The following is a 17,686-nucleotide window of genomic DNA, read 5'->3' on the forward strand; positions in this document are numbered from 1 at the left end:
TCTCTATGTTATTTAGACTCCTTGAGATAGAATGTTTAGCAAAAGTTTTGTTCTCAATATTGTTTGTTATATTTATTATTTGTTATTATTGTATATAGTTGTATTTGGTTTGGTTCTATCTTATTTAGACAAAAGGGGGAGATGTAGGGACATAGCCCCACCCATTGGGGGCGTGTTCACCTCGGGCTAATGTTTACGGATAAATCTGCCGGGCGTGAGCCCAGCAGCCCCTTTTCTTTTGCTCCGCTTTTCCAGTACTCCGTGGGAACCTGTGGTCCTGTAAGTCTATTTCCTTATTAAAGCTGTATATATCTATATAATCTGTCTACATTCATTTGCGCCACCACACTAGCCTCAAGGAATACCTAGCCCAGGGGTAAAATGCTTACTGCCTAACCACAAGAACCTAGGTTTAATTCCCAGCACCCATATAAAAAGTAAAACATACTGAGCTGTACTTGTAATCCTAATGCTGGGGAGGTGGAGGCAGGTGAATTTCTGAAGCTCCTTCAACAGCCAGTTTGGCCTAATCTATATAGACTCTGGTTCCCAGTAGAAACTCTAAGTCTTTCAAAAAACAAGGTGGACACTGGAAAGATGGCTCAGTTGGTAAAGTGTATGCTGTATAAGCATGAAGACCTGAGTTCAAATATCTAACACAGAATAAAAACAAAACAAAACAAAACAAACAAACAAACAAAAAAACCCAGATACAATGGCACATGCCTATAATCCCAGCCTGGGGAGAAGGAGACAGGAAGATCATTGGGGCTTGCTGGTCAGCTAGTCTATCCATGCAGCAAGTTCCATGCATAGTGAGAAACAGTACTTCAAAAAATAAGGTAGAAATGAATGTACCAAATTGGACAGAGAAAAGTCCACAAGGCCTCAACCCTACACAAAGAACTACAGGCAACTGAGGAAAGCTGAGAGCAGGAGGAATAGGAATAGCCTTCTCCAGGGAAGAACACACCAACTGGTTATCAAATACCAAACAGTCATGTAACATGAGGGCCTGCTTGTCGGGATTTCTGTCCTGCCCAGTTCCCGCAGGCAGTTAGCCCCAAAGAAAATCACATAGAGGTCTCCATAAGTTATAAACTGATTGGCCCATTAGCTCAGGATTCTTATTTACTCTTCTAACTTATATAGCCCATTATTCTTATCTATGCTAGCCATGTGGCTCAGGACCTTATTCAGTGGGGCAGATCACATCCTGCTTCTTCTGTGGTCTGGGCAGGAATTGGGAAAGAGCTTCCTTCTTCCCAGAATACTCTTGTTCTCATTGCCCCACCTCTACTTCCTGTCTGGCTACTGGGCCAATCAGCATTTATTTAATATATAATTGACAAAATATAGAACTGTCCCACACCACAGTCAACCCTGAATATGCACATACAAGCAACATTATACAGACTGAACAGGTAACAATGAAAAAGGAGGCCAAGAGTTTGAAGGAGAGTGGGAGGGGTGTGTGGGAAGATTTGGAGGGGTGGAAAAGAAAAGAAGTGTAATTAAATTACGATTTTAAAAATAAAAATTATTTTATTTAAAAAACAATAAAGTGGAAAAATGATTGAGGACGACACCTAAATTTGACCTCTGGATTCCACAAATGTGCGCGCACACACACACACACACACACACACACACACACGTGCATGTCAGACACCCATACATGTGTCACATGTCTCCTTTCTCTCTCTTTCTCTCCCTCTGTGTGTGTGTGTGTGTATGAAAGCAAGAGATACATGAACATACACAGAGGCATAAACACCCCCCCCCACGAATGAACATATATAGGGAAAGGATAATGGAAATAGTGGTGAGAGCTAACTTAGGCAAATAAAGTATGTGTCCTTCCTGAAACCTCCAGGACATGTTCTTCTTCATATTTCTCCTGACTGTACCCTTGATGCTTTCTGTCTAGTCCCTTAGTTTTGACAACTCAGTCAAGCCAGTGTTCTCCCTATGTATACAATTTGGAGTCCACAGGATTCAAACAGTGTGCTTCAAAAAGATAATACTAACACAGTCTCTGTCAGAAATGAGATTTTAAAAAGAAAGAACAAGCCACATATGGTTATTTCTGAATACAATCCTAAAACCCAGGAGTCTGAAGTAGGAAAATCATCATGAGTTTGAGGTTAGCCAGCACTGAAAAGGCAGAAGAAGGAGGATTGCCATGAGTTTCAGGTCATACTGAGCTATAGACTGAGCCCCTATGTCAAAAATAAAATATTAAGAAAAAAGAAACAAAAAAGAAGTCTGCCATGCAGTGGGGGCATGTGGGTGACACTACAATGATCTAGTGCATGGTGGAGAAACAAATGGAGTGCTTAGTGAAAGACAGAACTGGAAACGTGGGGGTGGTGAGGAACAGCCTGGTGTGAGAAGCCTGCACTGTTACCTAGGACCTTATCTGGGTTCATGGTCATGCCACAGCAGGGTTGTGTGTTGATGTCCATGGCCCATGTTACCTCCATAGGCCTTGTGAACATCCGTGGTCTGGGTTGCAGCCTGAAGCTATGTTGAAGTCTGAGGGCAGCACTGAACTGACTGTGCACCTCATTGGCCACTACACAGTGGCACCATCTGTGACATTGACCTGGGAGAGCCGGCCCTACACCTCACCTGGGAAAAGCAAGAAAGCTGTCCCAGGTGACTTGGATGCAGGAGAACTGGCAGGCTAACCAACTTAGCTACCACCCAAGCCCAGATCCAGGGCTTTGAGTTGGCCCATCCCAACATCTACCCCATCCATGATCTGCTGGAGCACATGAAGAGCCAGTCTTGCAGAACCATAGCCACAGGATCTCCATAGCAGACGGCAGCAACAGGATATCCAAGAGGAGTCCCAGTGAGGATCCAGTATTGACGGTGTAGCAGAAGCCAGAAGCCTCAAAGCAGACTAGTAACTCGTTGCAATGAACATTTGCAAGTAAAACTGTTTGGGTAAAAAGGTATACTGTGTGATACACTGTGACACATAGCAGTTACCACAGTGAGATTTTTTTTTTATATTTTATTTTTCATTTTCTTTATGGGGGAAACAAAGGTAGAGGGTGGATATGGAAGGACTGGAAAATGAGTAGGATTGTGATACATAATTTCAAATTCACAAAAATCAATATTTTTTTTTAAATTTATAATTCAAAATAAAATAAAGAACAGTACACTAGCAAAAGCAACTGCTTCTGCCCTGTGAAGCTACATGATCCTGATCAAGTTGTTAAAATTCTCTCAACCTAGTTTTCTCTTCCATAAAGTGAAAACAAAATGGGATACTGTACATAAGTACATGGCATAGGAATTTGACTCAAATTGTAGCTGAAGGACCAAAGTTCCTCCATTTTGTCCTCCACCTCCATTTTGTGTCTTCTGTAAGCTATTTCCCATAAAATATTTCAGTCCTCAGAAATGGCTAGGGGCAAAAGTAACAGTGTAGCCATCTGGAGAGTACAAATAACCGCAGAATGTCCCCATCTGAAGGTCAGACGACAGGCAACAGATGTGGTTGGAAAATAAAATTTCTGCGAAGTCCATAAACACAAGCTAATGAGGATTGAACCTGTCACCCAAAACCCTGATAAGTCGGTCTCCCTGGTGGTTTTTTGGGGTCCCCATGGACTGAGAATAACAGTAGCTAGTAGTTGTAGTAGTAATAGATATAGTAACATTTATGTATCTCACATCTGGAAAGTTGCTACCACACGGTAACTGCTCAAGTGCTCAGTGAATCAGCTACTTCCCTACACACTAGGTGTAATGATCTGTGCTATTCCTTTAAGAGACAAGCCCCACCCACTCCCTCCCTTGTCTGCTGAGGCAGGCAGATCTTCCTTCCCGCTTGCAGCCTGAGTCTCTTTCTTTTCCATGTCTTCCCTGAAGAAGCAGCTTCTGCCTTGCTTCATTCTCTCCCCACTTCTCCCCTTCCCCCTTCTGTATCCCCTGCTTCTTCTTCTTCTTCTTCTTCTTCTTCTTCTTCTTCTTCTTCTTCTTCTTCTTCTTCTTCTTCTTCTTCTTCTTCTCTCTCTCTCTCTCTCTCTCTCTCTCTCTCTCTCTCTCTCTCTCTTTCTCTCTCAGCCTCTCTGCTCCTACCCCCTTCTCCCCTTCCCCTCCATAACCCACTAAAAAATATACAACCTCACTCTGCATGGTGTGCCTATCAGTCTGTCTCTTGCCCACCATGTGGCTCCCTGCCTGGGACCAGCCGCCTTCATAGACCAGCACTGTGGTCTCATGGCTTGCCCATCTGTCTGTCTCTCCTTGTGGCCTACTACAGCCATTCCGGGAACTGTGCCATCCCTGCCTGGGACTGGCTGCTCTCCAGACCCGCTACCCACTGCAGCTGCCGGGGATCCGCAGCATTTTTATGTTTACCATTACACTAGGTACAACCTACAGTAAAACATATAGAGAAAACAGAGATCTGAGGCTGGGAGTGAAGTGGTACCTACATCAGGGCTCCAGAGCCTGAACTGGCAGTTTATGTTTTATGAGTTCCTCACTGATGTTTGCCTGGATGAACATAGGAATTTGCAGATTATCTAGTGTAATCCCATTTTTTCAAGATTTCAACAAAAGGCCAGAGACACCAAGAATGTTTTCCAAGACCAAGGAGTTAGCTAGGGAGTACAGTTCAGATCACCTAATTCCCAGTTCAGTGCTTCAGTGCTGAAGAAATAAATGCATGATAGTCTTCCTTCCTTCCTCCCCCCTTACTCTCTTCTATTCTCCTCTCCTCTTCTTCTTTTATGTATTTAATTTTTTTTTTGAGATGAAGTCTCTAGGCTGGATTTGAACTTGCTGTATAACTTCAAAGCAGCCTTGAAGCCTTGATACTTCAAGTATGGGAATTATAGTAGTTTTCTTTTTAAAAAGTTACTCTATTCCTAGTTCATTAAGTATGCTCTACTTTCCCAGAATCCATCACTAGGCAATAAATACATCAACAGGAGGAATACAGTCCTGTGGGCCCATTCCTAATTCACAAATAATGGTTGATGGGCCCAGTTCTGTCTTACCTAGGTACATTGCAGGCAGCCATAGCTGCTGTGAGATCATAACTACATTGCTGTGTCATGCCCAGAAGTCAGAATTTCACAGCCCTTTTCCTATCTTTTGTCTCTGATATTCTTTCTATCCCCTCTTCAGCAATGATCCCTGCATTTTAGAAGGGGTAGTTTAAATATCTTGTTTAGAGCACTCTACTTTTACTTATTTTCTGCACCTTGAGCAGCTATGCATCTTTGCATTTAGTCCCTTTCATTGCAAAAGGCTTCTCTGATTAAGGCTGGAAGTAGCATTTGTTTATAAGTATAAACATAAATATTTATAAGATAGTTTGGCATTGTAACAGTTTATCTAAACAACAGTTCACTCCTAGGACCTAAGCTCTCAGAAGCTATGGGTTTTTGACTGCTATCACTTTTTCTAGGAAAACACCCAAGTGGTAACTTACTGCAAAGGCATCCAGCAATTACAGGCAAAAGTACAGAGTACCAGATGTTTTCAACAAGGACAGTGCACATTCCATGCTATTTGAAAGACTGTGCCAGCACCAAGCCCAATGGCAAACAAAGTGTGCGGACAGCCCCAAACTTGGTAGTGTGGGGTACAAATTTTAAAGTAGACCCTACATCATTTATGGAATGTCAAGTATGACCTTTGAGAAAGTATTCAGGTCATTCATTCTAAACCAATAAGGATAGTTAAATGAGCCCCAAGTAGCACAGGATATTATTGTTTACATACAACTCTATTCCAATGACTGTGGGAAAGGGAGCCAAATTCCACAAGTTCCTTACTTGCAAGAGGTGCTTTGCAAAAGAAAAGGCCAGTACTGCTGCTTGTCCTTTTCTTTCTTAAAGTCGGCTTTATTTGAAAGTGAAAAGAAGCATTATCTTCAGAATTCAAGTAACAAAATTGGATGGGGAGATGGGGAGATACATCAGGTTGTTTTACTGACAGTTAATTTAAAGACATAAAAGTTAAATGAATATCACATTTGCCTAAAACAAAGAACATCATAGGGCTGGGCAAAAGTAAATTATTAATTTATCAATAACTAAAATGAATTTCTGAGGGTTTTAATTAAAAAGGCAATATTATAGAACAAGGCAGGGTGCTTTCTATAGAAAAAAATCAACACTTAAAACTACAATGGCACTTTTTCTCCTAAAAGTATCGCAAAATACATTTGTTATCTCCCACTGTTGTTGCTGGTTAATGTCTGCTGCAGGTGTATATGATTGATGGAAAAGGCCTGTCTCCATATCCAGCCATATATTTCCATGTCAGAAGTGTCATACCTGTTATTATTTTTTATGCGGGGTTCGGGAAGGAGAGACGAGACACGCGGAGTTGGGGAAGGAGAGACGAGACACGCGGGGTCCCATGTGGGTGAGCTTTAATGGGGGAGGGTAACAGACAAGGAGCGGGAGTGAAGAGACGGAAGGGGAGAAAGGGAAGGGCGGGTTGGAATGCCCGTTTTTTAAAGGGCTCTGGGCATTCTGGGAGAAAATGTCCTGCGCATGCGTGGTTTTCCATTGTACCACTGGGGTTTGTAGTCCACTTAGAGACTGTATTTTCTGCGCATGCATGGCCTTGTCTCCAAAAGAACAGCAATACCCTACTCCCCCAAGTACAAGTCATCTAAAATAGGTTTGCACATGTTGAGGAAAAAGTGCGCAGTGTCAGGAGCATAAATGGACTTATTTGTATCTTACTAAAATGTCATAAATTATTGCCTAGCAATAAATTCATGGGTTATTTTAGTTTCTTTGGCTCTGATTTGCCAAGCAGTTCTAATTTTCCCAATAGTTGACTAGGACAAATTCAGGTACTTTTACTCTAATTTTAACTACCAATATTAATTCCCAGATCACATAAAATATTGTACACTCTGTCTATGTATCTAGCACGTGTGTATTACGGAATGGCTGCAAACGAGCTAAAGATGGTGAAACAGAGTCTCAAAGAGGTCAAATTGGAAACAAGTAGAAATCTGACAAGTACACAAAGAGAATCAGTAAAGTGGTTACATAAAATATTAAAGAAACCAGTTTTAAAGTGATGTTGGAAGTAGTGGTGTCATGAAGTTAGAATTGAGCCATCTCTAAGTCTTGGGGATAATTTGAGCATCTGAAGAGAGGTTCCAAATGGTGAAGGACATAGAGATTAAGAACACAATGGACAATGGGATGGGTTGACAGATGACAGTTTGAATAAGATTCATCAGTACTGGGTGTAATGATTTCAGCCACATAAGGCTGACACTTCTGGGTTCTAGGGGCCATGCATGTGCAGACAAGCTCTCAGGCAGAAGTGTCTAATGGCCCCAAGGGATGTTAAAGAGCCTCATGTTACCCATGTGGCATGGATTATATCATCCACATATGACTCAGTTAAGCCCTTATGCGCATGTGTGAGCCCTATCATCTGCATGTGACATAACCATGTCAACCTTCTCTGCACATGCGCTAGGCAGCTTTTAAAAGCTGAATGTGCTATCTTCCTCTCTCTCTCTCTCTCTCTCTCTCTCTCTCTCTCTCTCTCTCTCTCTCTGCACATTGACTTCCCCAGACCTGTACACACCCCCTCTAATAAACTCTTAGTGGGTTTGTTGCATGTTCCATGTTTCCTTCTCACTTGAGTCAAGTAATTTCATTGGTGCTGTGACTCAGATCTAAACTGAAGATCTCCAGATGTGGACAGAATGACAGGAATCAACAGCCTAGATGCTTAGGTGGAGGTAGACTTGTCTTCCTATAGATTTCTTAGCCCACAGGGTCTTCTGGAGCCTGGCAGGCCCTGTGTTATACAGCAAAAGGTAAATATGACCTTCATTGATCATGGAGAACCCTGAGGAGTAGCTCTAGGTGCCAACCAAATAAGTTCTGTGTTATTTTTAATCAATAACTCAAGTAAAATTTTATCCTTCTCAAAGATCTCTGATATAGTTTGACAGCTGGAGAGGTTTTGTCAGTTTAAAAAGACAACCTCACCAAACAAATTTCGGTAAAATACAAATACAAGACCTGCAAGTTACAAAGGTGTGAGGACAAATACAAGTTATCAGATTTCTCTCTCATGCTGCCTTCCATAGTCTTAAAAATACTTTTCATTGTACAGATATATCTGTCACAGTCATTCTGACATAAATATGCTATTATTTATACAACGTATATGTCTAAAACTTGTGTTTTCACAAACCCAAAGAATTCTTGTGAGTTCCAGGGAGCTGATGTTGTGGGAGCTGCAGGCTGTGTTCCTGCTGCCCCAGCTCCTGGTTGCCTGGCTAGCTTATGCCCCAAAATAACAGCACACAAACTGTATTCTTTTAAACACTGCTTGGCCCATTAGTTCTAGCCCTTACTGGCTAATTCTCATATCCCGATCAACCCATCTCTAATAACCTGTGTAGCATCAGTCTTACTGGGAAAGAATCAGCATGTCTGACCTGGCAGCTTGCTTCATGGCGTCTGCCCGGGAGAGGGGAGCATGGCCTCTCTTCCAGAGAGCAGAGCTGTCGAGTCTGAGCTCACTTCCTCTTCCTCCCAGCATTCTGTTCTGTTTACTACACCCACATATGTTCTAACCTATGAGGGCCAAGCAGTTTCTTTATTTTTTAACCAATGACCTTCCACCATCATTTCCCCTTTTTCTGTTTAAACAAAAAAAAAGAAGGCTTTAACTTTAACATAGCAAAATTACATATAACAAAACAGTTATCAAGTAAAAATTACAATATTTACATCTATTTTATCTTTATCATAACTAAGGAAAACTATAACTATAACTAACTATTCTTCAACTCCATCAAAGACTCCAGAAAGATACAATATTACCTAAGCAAACAAGAAATAAACAACTTTCAAACTCTAGAAAGGACAGAGACATCTTGCTGCCTGGACAGTCACCCAAAGTTCCTCTGTACTGTTGGGGCATCCATCTTCGGCCTACAGGTCCATAGTATCTGGAGACATTTCCATGAAGCAGGAAATTTCAAAGTCAGTTCAGTCACTATCTGCTGTGTCCTGCAGAATGTCTCACAGACTCTTTCATGAATCAGGAACCCCGAAAGATCATCTCACCTTTAGGCAAGTTCAGCAGTCCTCTCTCTGTGGGTTCTTGGTGTCCAGTTTATGCAACAGTCCAGGCAAGAACAGTTTCTTGCCCAAATGGCTATCAAACTCCATAAGGATCCTCTTTGATGCCCATCTTCCTCTTGAAGTAGCTGGTGCTGCCAGGAGCAGACGTATCTCATTGTCATGAAAAACCCTAAGTTATTAAAACTCTTAAAATGCCATATTTTATAATCTTTGAAAGACATGAAGAATGCCTATCTAACTGAAATATATCTATGCACATCTAGAAAATCTATCATTACTAAAAGCTTGACAATTATCGATGATTATCCATTAACAATCTATATACATAACATTTTTACATGAGCTACACAATCACAATACCTTAGTCAAGGTCAGAAATACATATACATATAATAAAATTGACCTTAAATTAATCAGTAAACCAAGATTCATATCAATGCGATTATTCACATCTAATACATCTCTCCCTTTAAATGTAAAAGAACATTTATAAACAGTATTTGGGAATATGAGCGCAGTTATTTCTCTCCAAACTGCTTCCTGCTGAATGGGGGCACTGTTAATCAGGTATAACCTGTGTGCTAGATTCATGTCAGTCGGCAGTTGAGTGATTTTTTGAAGGTGTTCACAGCAACCCTTCAGGAGGGTGTGGTCCATCATACCATATTGGAATAAAAGCAATCCACAGTGTCTCATCCTCTGTGAAAACAAAAGAAGAAACTCTTTTCCAAAGTATCATATCCTTAGATCCAAATTCTGAAGTCAAGGTATTTTCAAAATATCTGTCTTGGATTAGTTCAACAGCATTTATAAACAAATCTTTTAGCAGATGTTGCTCCTTCCTCACCATTAAAACAATTCAAAGAGAGCATAATTAGCATACAGTATCAAGATTCTCTGTATATTTTCCATCTTTGTGCAGCTTTATTTTAACCTCTATTTCATTTATTTTTACTTTTATTTTATATATCTTTGTCCTGGAATAACTCTGTTGACCAGGCTGTCCTTGAACTCTCAGAGATCCTTCTGTCTTTGCCTCCCAGGCATTGGGATTAAAGGCGTGTGCTACCACACCTTGAAGTCACAGAGGTCAATCCCCCTCTGCCTCCCAAGTGTTGGGATTAAAGGTGTGTACTACCACACCCAACTACTTTCTTCCTCTTTTTTTTTACTTTAAGAACTTTAACTTTTAGCCTGCATATATTTTTAACACATTGTAAACCATTTAGAAGTTTTCTTTGTTTTTGACTCTCTCTTTACTGTATCTCTCTCTGTTTTTCTGACCATATGAGTCTTTTAATTTACCAAGCAATCTCAGTAGGACTAAAGTCGTGGCTTTGACGGCTGGATCCAGCCCATTCCTTAGCTTTCCAGCCTCGTGGCTGAGGTATTGGTGGAGCCATTTTTATTGTCACAACTCTGTGGTGTTTCAAAGTCCCTGCCAGCAAGTAAGCTGGAACACTATATCCACAGACAACACTCAAGTCCTCTCTCTGTAGTCAGCTCTCCTGCCTCAAACAGTCAGAGTTTGCCCTGGCAGGACAGACCAGAACGCCAGCATTTTAAAATAGCACAACTTTTTTCCTGCTACAGCTGAAAACAAACAAGCATTAAGTCAGCTTTTATCAATACCATTTAAGTGTTTCGTGGCAGGACCTCTTAAGAGCTGCAGGGTTTTGCCGCTAAAGCTGAGTCAGGAAGCCTCTCTTAGATGAGAGCGCTTGTTTGCCTTTGGTAAGCAGAGCAGACCCGAGAAATTGCTGCTACCAAGAAAACATGCTTTACTCTATTCTTTCCCAAGCTTTCTCAGGCTTTACCTGGAGTTCATTCATCCACGTTGGGTGCCATTTCTTTTGAGGGGGCTGCGGACTGTGTCCCACCACCTGGCTAGCTTTACCCGAAATAATTACACACAAACTGTATTCTTTTAAACACTGCTTGGCCCATTAGCTCTAGCTCTTACTGGCTAATTCTCATATCCCGATCAACCCATCTCTAATAATCTGTGTAGCATCAGTCTTACCAGGAAAGATTCAGCATGTCTGACCTGGCAGCTTGCTTCATGGCATCTGCCCAGGAGAGGGGAGCATGGCCTCTCTTCCAGAGAGCAGAGGTGTCGAGTCTGAGCTTGCTCACTTCCTCTTCCTCCCAGCATTCTGTTCTGTTTACTCTACCCACCTATGTTCTAACCTAGGCTAGTAGCACACTACCAATCAATAATTGATCAATTTCTGCATTCCCTTGTGCTAGAGGACCTGGCAGACCCGTATGGGATTGGATGTGTGTTATGTACATAGGGCAAAGCCTGTTCCTGATCAAATCTTGAACCTGGAGAAACAATGAGGTTAGTTCTGTATCATCAGGTATAAATTCAGCAGTTTCAATATGTAAAATAACTCTGTGTATTGTAAATCAGTAACTGTATTAATAGGTTCTTTAAAATCCCTTAGTACCATAAGAATGGCATATAATTCTGCCTTCTGGACAGAATCATAAGGACTTTGTTCCACCTTATCCAAGTCTTCTGATTTGTAACCTGCCTTCCCTGATTTATTGGCATCAGTATAGAATGTATGGTCTCCAGTTATTGGAGCATCACGGATAATTCGAGGAAGAATCCAAGAAGTTCTCTTTATGAAGTTAAGCCTCTTGCTTTTTGGATAGTTGTTATTAATGTCTCCCAAAAAATTAGCACAAGCTCTTTGCCATGATTCATTATCTTCCCATAATTTCTTTAGTTCATCAGCAGTGAAAGGCACTATAATTTCTGCTGGGTCTATGCCTGCTAGTTGACGAAGTCTCAGCTTGCCTTTTATAATTAACTCAGAGATCTTTTCCACATATGTTTTCAATTTCTTACTTGGTTTATGTGGTAAAAAGATCCATTCCAAGATAATATCTCTCCGCATTAAAATTCCTGTAGGAGAAATTTTTGATGGTAGTATGACAAGAATACAGTCGAGCTCTGGATTCACCCTGTCCACATGTGTCTGTTGTAATTTTTCCTCAATCATTGTCAGTTTCTTTTCTGCTTCAGCTGTTAATTCTCTGGGACTGTTTAAATCTTTATCACCATCCAAGGTTTTGTTCAAATGAATTATTAGATCAGGTGTTATCCCAATAGCTGGTCGTAGACCTGAAATGTCTCCTAACAGTCGTTGAAAGTCATTGAGAGTCCGTAGGCGATCTCTCCTAATTTGTACCTTTTGTGTCTTAATTTTTTGCAAACCTATTTTATAACCTAAATAATTAACAGAATCTCCCTTCTGAATCTTTTCAGGAGCAATTTTCAATCCCCATTTAGGTAAAAGTATTTTTATTTCTTCAAACAGTCTGTTCAAGGTATCCATGTTTGAATCAGATAGCAAAATGTCATCCATGTAATGGTATACTATAGATTTGGGAAATTTCTTGCATATTATTTGCAATGGTTGGTTCACAAAATATTGGCACAGGGAGGGGCTATTTAACATACCCTGGGGGAGGACGGCCCAGTGGTACCTCCTCGAAGGTTGAGAATTGTTATAAGTAGGCACTGTGAAGGCAAATTTTTCTCTGTCTTCTTTTTGTAAAGGTATAGTGAAAAAACAATCCTTTAAATCAATAACTATGAGAGGCCATCCTTTTGGTAATAAAGAGGGCAAAGAAATTCCAGATTGCAGAGGGCCCATAGGTTGAATAACCTTGTTGATGTCCCTGAGATCTGTCACCATTCTCCATTTACCTGATTTTTTCTTAACCACAAATACAGGAGAATTCCAAGGGCTGGTAGATTCTTCTATATGTCCAGCATCTAATTGTTCTTGTACCAGCTGTTCTAAAGCCTGTAACTTTTCCTCAGCTAAAGGCCATTGCTTTGTCCATATTGGTTTCTCAGTCAACCATTTTAGAGCCAAGGCTGTTGGTATCTCTGAAGAGACATCAATTGCTTGTTCTTGTACAGCCCGAATGGCTGGTTTTCTCCATTTGTAATATCTTTTAGCATTATTCTCAGAAATATAGGCTCTAGAAGTAGCAGGAATGTTAATTTGGGTATTCCATTGTTGTAATAGGTCACGACCCCATAAATTCATTACAATATTGGCTACATATGGGCTTAATTTTCCTATTTGTCCCTCTAGCCCTATACATTCAACCCATCTCCTGCTCTGCCTTACTTGAGATAGGGTTCCAATTCCCAGGAGTTGAACATTTACATTCTGAAGAGGCCAATATGGATGCCAAGATTCTGGGGTAATGATACTTACATCAGCACCTGTGTCCAGCAGGCCAGTAATAAAAATGCCATTTACACATACTCTCAGTTTAGGTCTTTGATCATTTATAGAAGTTTGCCAATCTGATCATTATTGCTTGTAACAGTAGGCATGGGGCTTCCTAATTGTCCTGATGAGGCACGTTCTCTGCAGAAACTGGAAATGACTGAACCATGTTTGCCATGGGGGCCTTGAGGCCCCCCCCCACCTCTCACGTTTCCCATCTGTATCAGGTTGCCTTGTCTATCTCTTGTAGACCTGCATTCATTTGTCCAATGTCTGCCTTTTCCACATCTTCTACATAAACCTGAAGGCTGAGTCCTCCTATTTCTGTTATTTCTAGAAGATACATTATTATTATTTCTGAAAATCCGTTGTCTACAATTCCTTTTCATATGACCCATTTTGCCACAATTAAAACTTTTGGTATTCTGGTGTCTCCTTTTACCATTGGAAATTGCTTCTTCTACCCATGCTTCAGTGCCACAATCAAATGTATCAACATTCAGTGTATGCAAGACCCATTCTTCCGATGGTGCTGATCTGAGCTTTAAAGGCCCCAAAATCCTTTCGCATTCCACATTTGCATTTTCATAAGCCAAAGATTCAATCATTATATGTCTTGATTCTGGGTCAGATATCCCTATTTGTACAGCCTTAGTTAGTCTTTGTAAAAAGTCACTAAAGGGTTCTCTCTGACCCTATTTAACTCTGACAAATGATTCCATTCTCTGTCCTGGGTCTTGTGCTCTGTCCCAAGCCCTTAAGGCTGCTGTAGTACACATGGAGAGTGTGTTTTCATCCAAATTAGCTTGTTCTGAGGGTTGGAAAAGAGCCCTTCACCTAGAATTGTATCTAGGGAAATGTCAATTCCCTTCGCTTTTTCCTGCTGTTCTAAAGTCTAGCCTCTTGCCTGAATAAGCATTTCCATTTCAATTGCAGTCCACTCTCAAGTACCACAGAGCTCAGCTGGAGCCAGTCCGAGGGGGTTGCTCTGCTTGTCGTGGCTCAAGATTTTAGCATCTCTTTAACAAAAGAGGCGTGCATCCCAAAAGTCATGACAAACTGTTTAATTTCTTTGAGATCATTCATACGGACAGGCTCCCATGTATCTTCCTTGATGACCCTAGGGTTTCTGGAACCAATCACCTTCTCTGTTGTTATTACTGGAAAGGCAGGTAAAGCTGTAGGTAGAGCTTTGTGGAAATTGTCCCAGAGAGATTTACCCACAGATGTAGTTAAAATTTGCCTTTCTACCCATTGCTCTTCTTCATCAGAATTTAGAAATTCCTCAATCTTTTCAATTCTATTCACCATTGCCTTCTGCAATGTCTGAATCTCCTGTCCAGAATTATGTTCTGAAGCCTTCATTGAGGATTCTAAAGTATGAAGTTTGTCCATTAGAGATAACATCTCATCTTTGGACATAATTTTTATGGCATAAACCGTGCCTTCTTGTATTGACAATCTTTCCGCCAATCTGTCATAAGCTTTAGACAAAATCCGATTGTCACATTCAGCAGTTTTGATTCTCTCAGTTAATGTTTCAGTTCCTACAGAAAGTGACTGAAGCTTACGATCCAAATCAGCTGTCCCTCTTCCATAGTAATGAATTTCTCCTTAACATCAGCCTGTACCTTTTTTTAAATTTTGCTCGGTTGATCGAGTTATGTTAAACAAAGATCCGTTCTCTTCCTGGAGGACTTCAAACTGATTCTTGAGAAGATTGTTGTCATTCTCAATTGTTTTTAAGCATTCAATCTCTGCCTTAAGAATCCTGGATTTGTCTTGTAAAGACTTTATCATATTTCTGTTATCAAACCATTTAGTGCCAATGAAAACTACGAATCCCAGAAGGATCCATAGATGTGGGGTGATAGACACCTCTTGTAAAATCTCCCACATGGTACAATTAAAAAAAACTGTTAAATTCTTGAATGGTAACGTGTTCAGACATTTTATTTATAAAAGAAAATTTTTTTACCTGCAATGACCGGTTCCTGCCAGTGGTGGTCTCTGTGGTTTTGGAGCCTGTCCTGGAACTAGCTCTTGTAGACCAGGCTGGTCTCAAACTCACAGAGATCCGCCTGTCTCTGCCTCCCAAGTGCTGGGATTAAAGGCATGCACCACCACAACTGGCGAGCAGGTGGGGCAGAATGGGCTTGTGTGGCCGAGTGTATCTCATACTCGGCACTGGGGCCCGAGTCACAAACTAAAAAATGGCACCCAGGAGCGTGCTGTGTTAGCTAGCGGGCTACGTGCTTGAGTCGGGGGCAAAATAGCCCGACGTTGGATGCCAAGTCGAGTTGAGGGATTCACCTTAAACAGGCCAGATAAACCCCTCTCAATTCCCTGCTCCTAATATTTTTTTCCTTAACTTAACTTTGTCCTCTGTTCTGCCAATATCTTAAACAGGTGTAAGAGACACTAGACATTTCCATATCACAAACATCAGACAGGAATAAACAGACCAGCTATGCCAGGATGTGACCAGAACCCAGCATTCTCAGGTGTCCCCCTGAAAAAATGATGTCTACAAATAAGTAAAAAGCAGTCTTGAGAATCCACCGCCCCAATTTCTTTAACCTGTGGGTGCATAACTTCTCGCCTTTTTATTATAAAGAGATGGGAATGGAATGGTCTGCTCTGTCCCTTTAAGAGACAAGCCACACCCACTTCCTCCCCCATCTGCCATTCTCCCCTTTCCCCCTGCTCTTCTCCATAACCCACTAAATAAATATCCAACCTAACTCTGAATGGTGTGCCTATTCATGTCTCTGTCTCTCGCTCCCTGTCCAGGATCAGCCACGTTCAGAGACCTGTGGAGTGGTCTTGTGGCATGCCCATCTGTCTGTCTCTCCTTGTGGGACTGGCTGCCCCACTGAGGCAGCTCTCATCCACCATGTAGCTCCCTGTCTGGCTTGTGGAAGCCACTCAGGGAACTGTGACATCCCTACCTGGGACTGGCGGCTCTTGGGACCCATTGCCTGATGCCTGCCACTACTTTGGAGACCTGTGGCATGGTCTTGGGACCTGTTGCTCACTGAAGTCACTTGAGGATAGGCAGCATTTTACTTTTACCATTACACAGGGGACAGAGCTGAGCCGAAGGCCATTGTACCATTGGGTACTCTCTGCCTATCAGTCTCTTTGTGCACACACCAGGTTTTGGGGGCCTTGCCATCACAATGTTAACTATGCTCTTCTTTATGGGGCTCAAGATGAGGGTGTTGCATTCTTTTCTTGGTCTTGTATGTTCTACAAGTTCCAAGGTCTGAGATTCCTAATAAGATTTTAGTACATCTAGACTAAAATTACTTGTCTCATTGCTGTACAAAGTACCTGACTCCTCATGTTCCCCCCCAAAAAATCATGAAGAAAAGGATTATTTTGGTCTATAATTCCAGGAGTCCAGTTCATCATGTAAGGGAATGGATGGCATCAGAAGCAGATGGCTAGTCAAGAAGCAGAGAACAACAGATGTGATGCTTGTATTCAGTTCCCTTTCTTCTTTGTACTTAGTGCAGGATTCCAGCCTGTGGAATAGTGTCATCTACAGTTAAGGTGGGACTTCCCATCTCAGCAAACTGAATTTAGATACCCCCCTCAGACATGGACAGAGATTTGTTTCCATTGTGATTTTAAATCCAATCAAATTCACAGTAAAGATCAACCATTACAGCCCATGTGCTCATATGTTCCAAAACTACTTTGGTAATTTTTTAGAGTGGTACTGTTTCTTCTCTGGGAAGTGAGATATTGATCAGTCTGTACCTTGTATGTGGAGTCAAACAGATGGTGGTATTTATGTGCCCAACAAGATACAGAGTCATACATATAGTGCCTCTCTGTTTATATTAAGAAGTGGAGTAAAATAGTGTCTTTCAGGGCAAAGCACTGCCTGAAAAAAAAAAACAGTGTTTAATACAATATGGAGTAACTTAGAGCAGGGTGCATATTACTTTCAATATGTATTCCTTGGTTCTCTGTGTTACCGATAGAAATAACCACAGTAAGTCTTGCACAAGTGTTCTTAGCATGCTTGCTTGGGTCTTGGCAGTAAAGCAGAGCATTCTTTTTAAAATATTTAAAAAATTATTTTATTGTTTTTATTTCTATTGCATTCATGGTGTGTGTGTGTGTGTGTGTGTGTGTGTAGGTATCTCCCTCTAACACTCTGACTTTTCCTTTGAGATAGGGTCTTTGACTGGACAAGAGCTAGTACACACCTGTTGACAGAAGTTTCTGTCTCACCAGGTCCCACAGTCATTCAGTCCCAAAGAAATACACAGGGGACTACATTAATCATAAAAT

This window comes from Chionomys nivalis, chromosome X (assembly GCF_950005125.1).
Source record: "Chionomys nivalis chromosome X, mChiNiv1.1, whole genome shotgun sequence".
NCBI classification, from domain to species: domain Eukaryota; kingdom Metazoa; phylum Chordata; class Mammalia; order Rodentia; family Cricetidae; genus Chionomys; species Chionomys nivalis.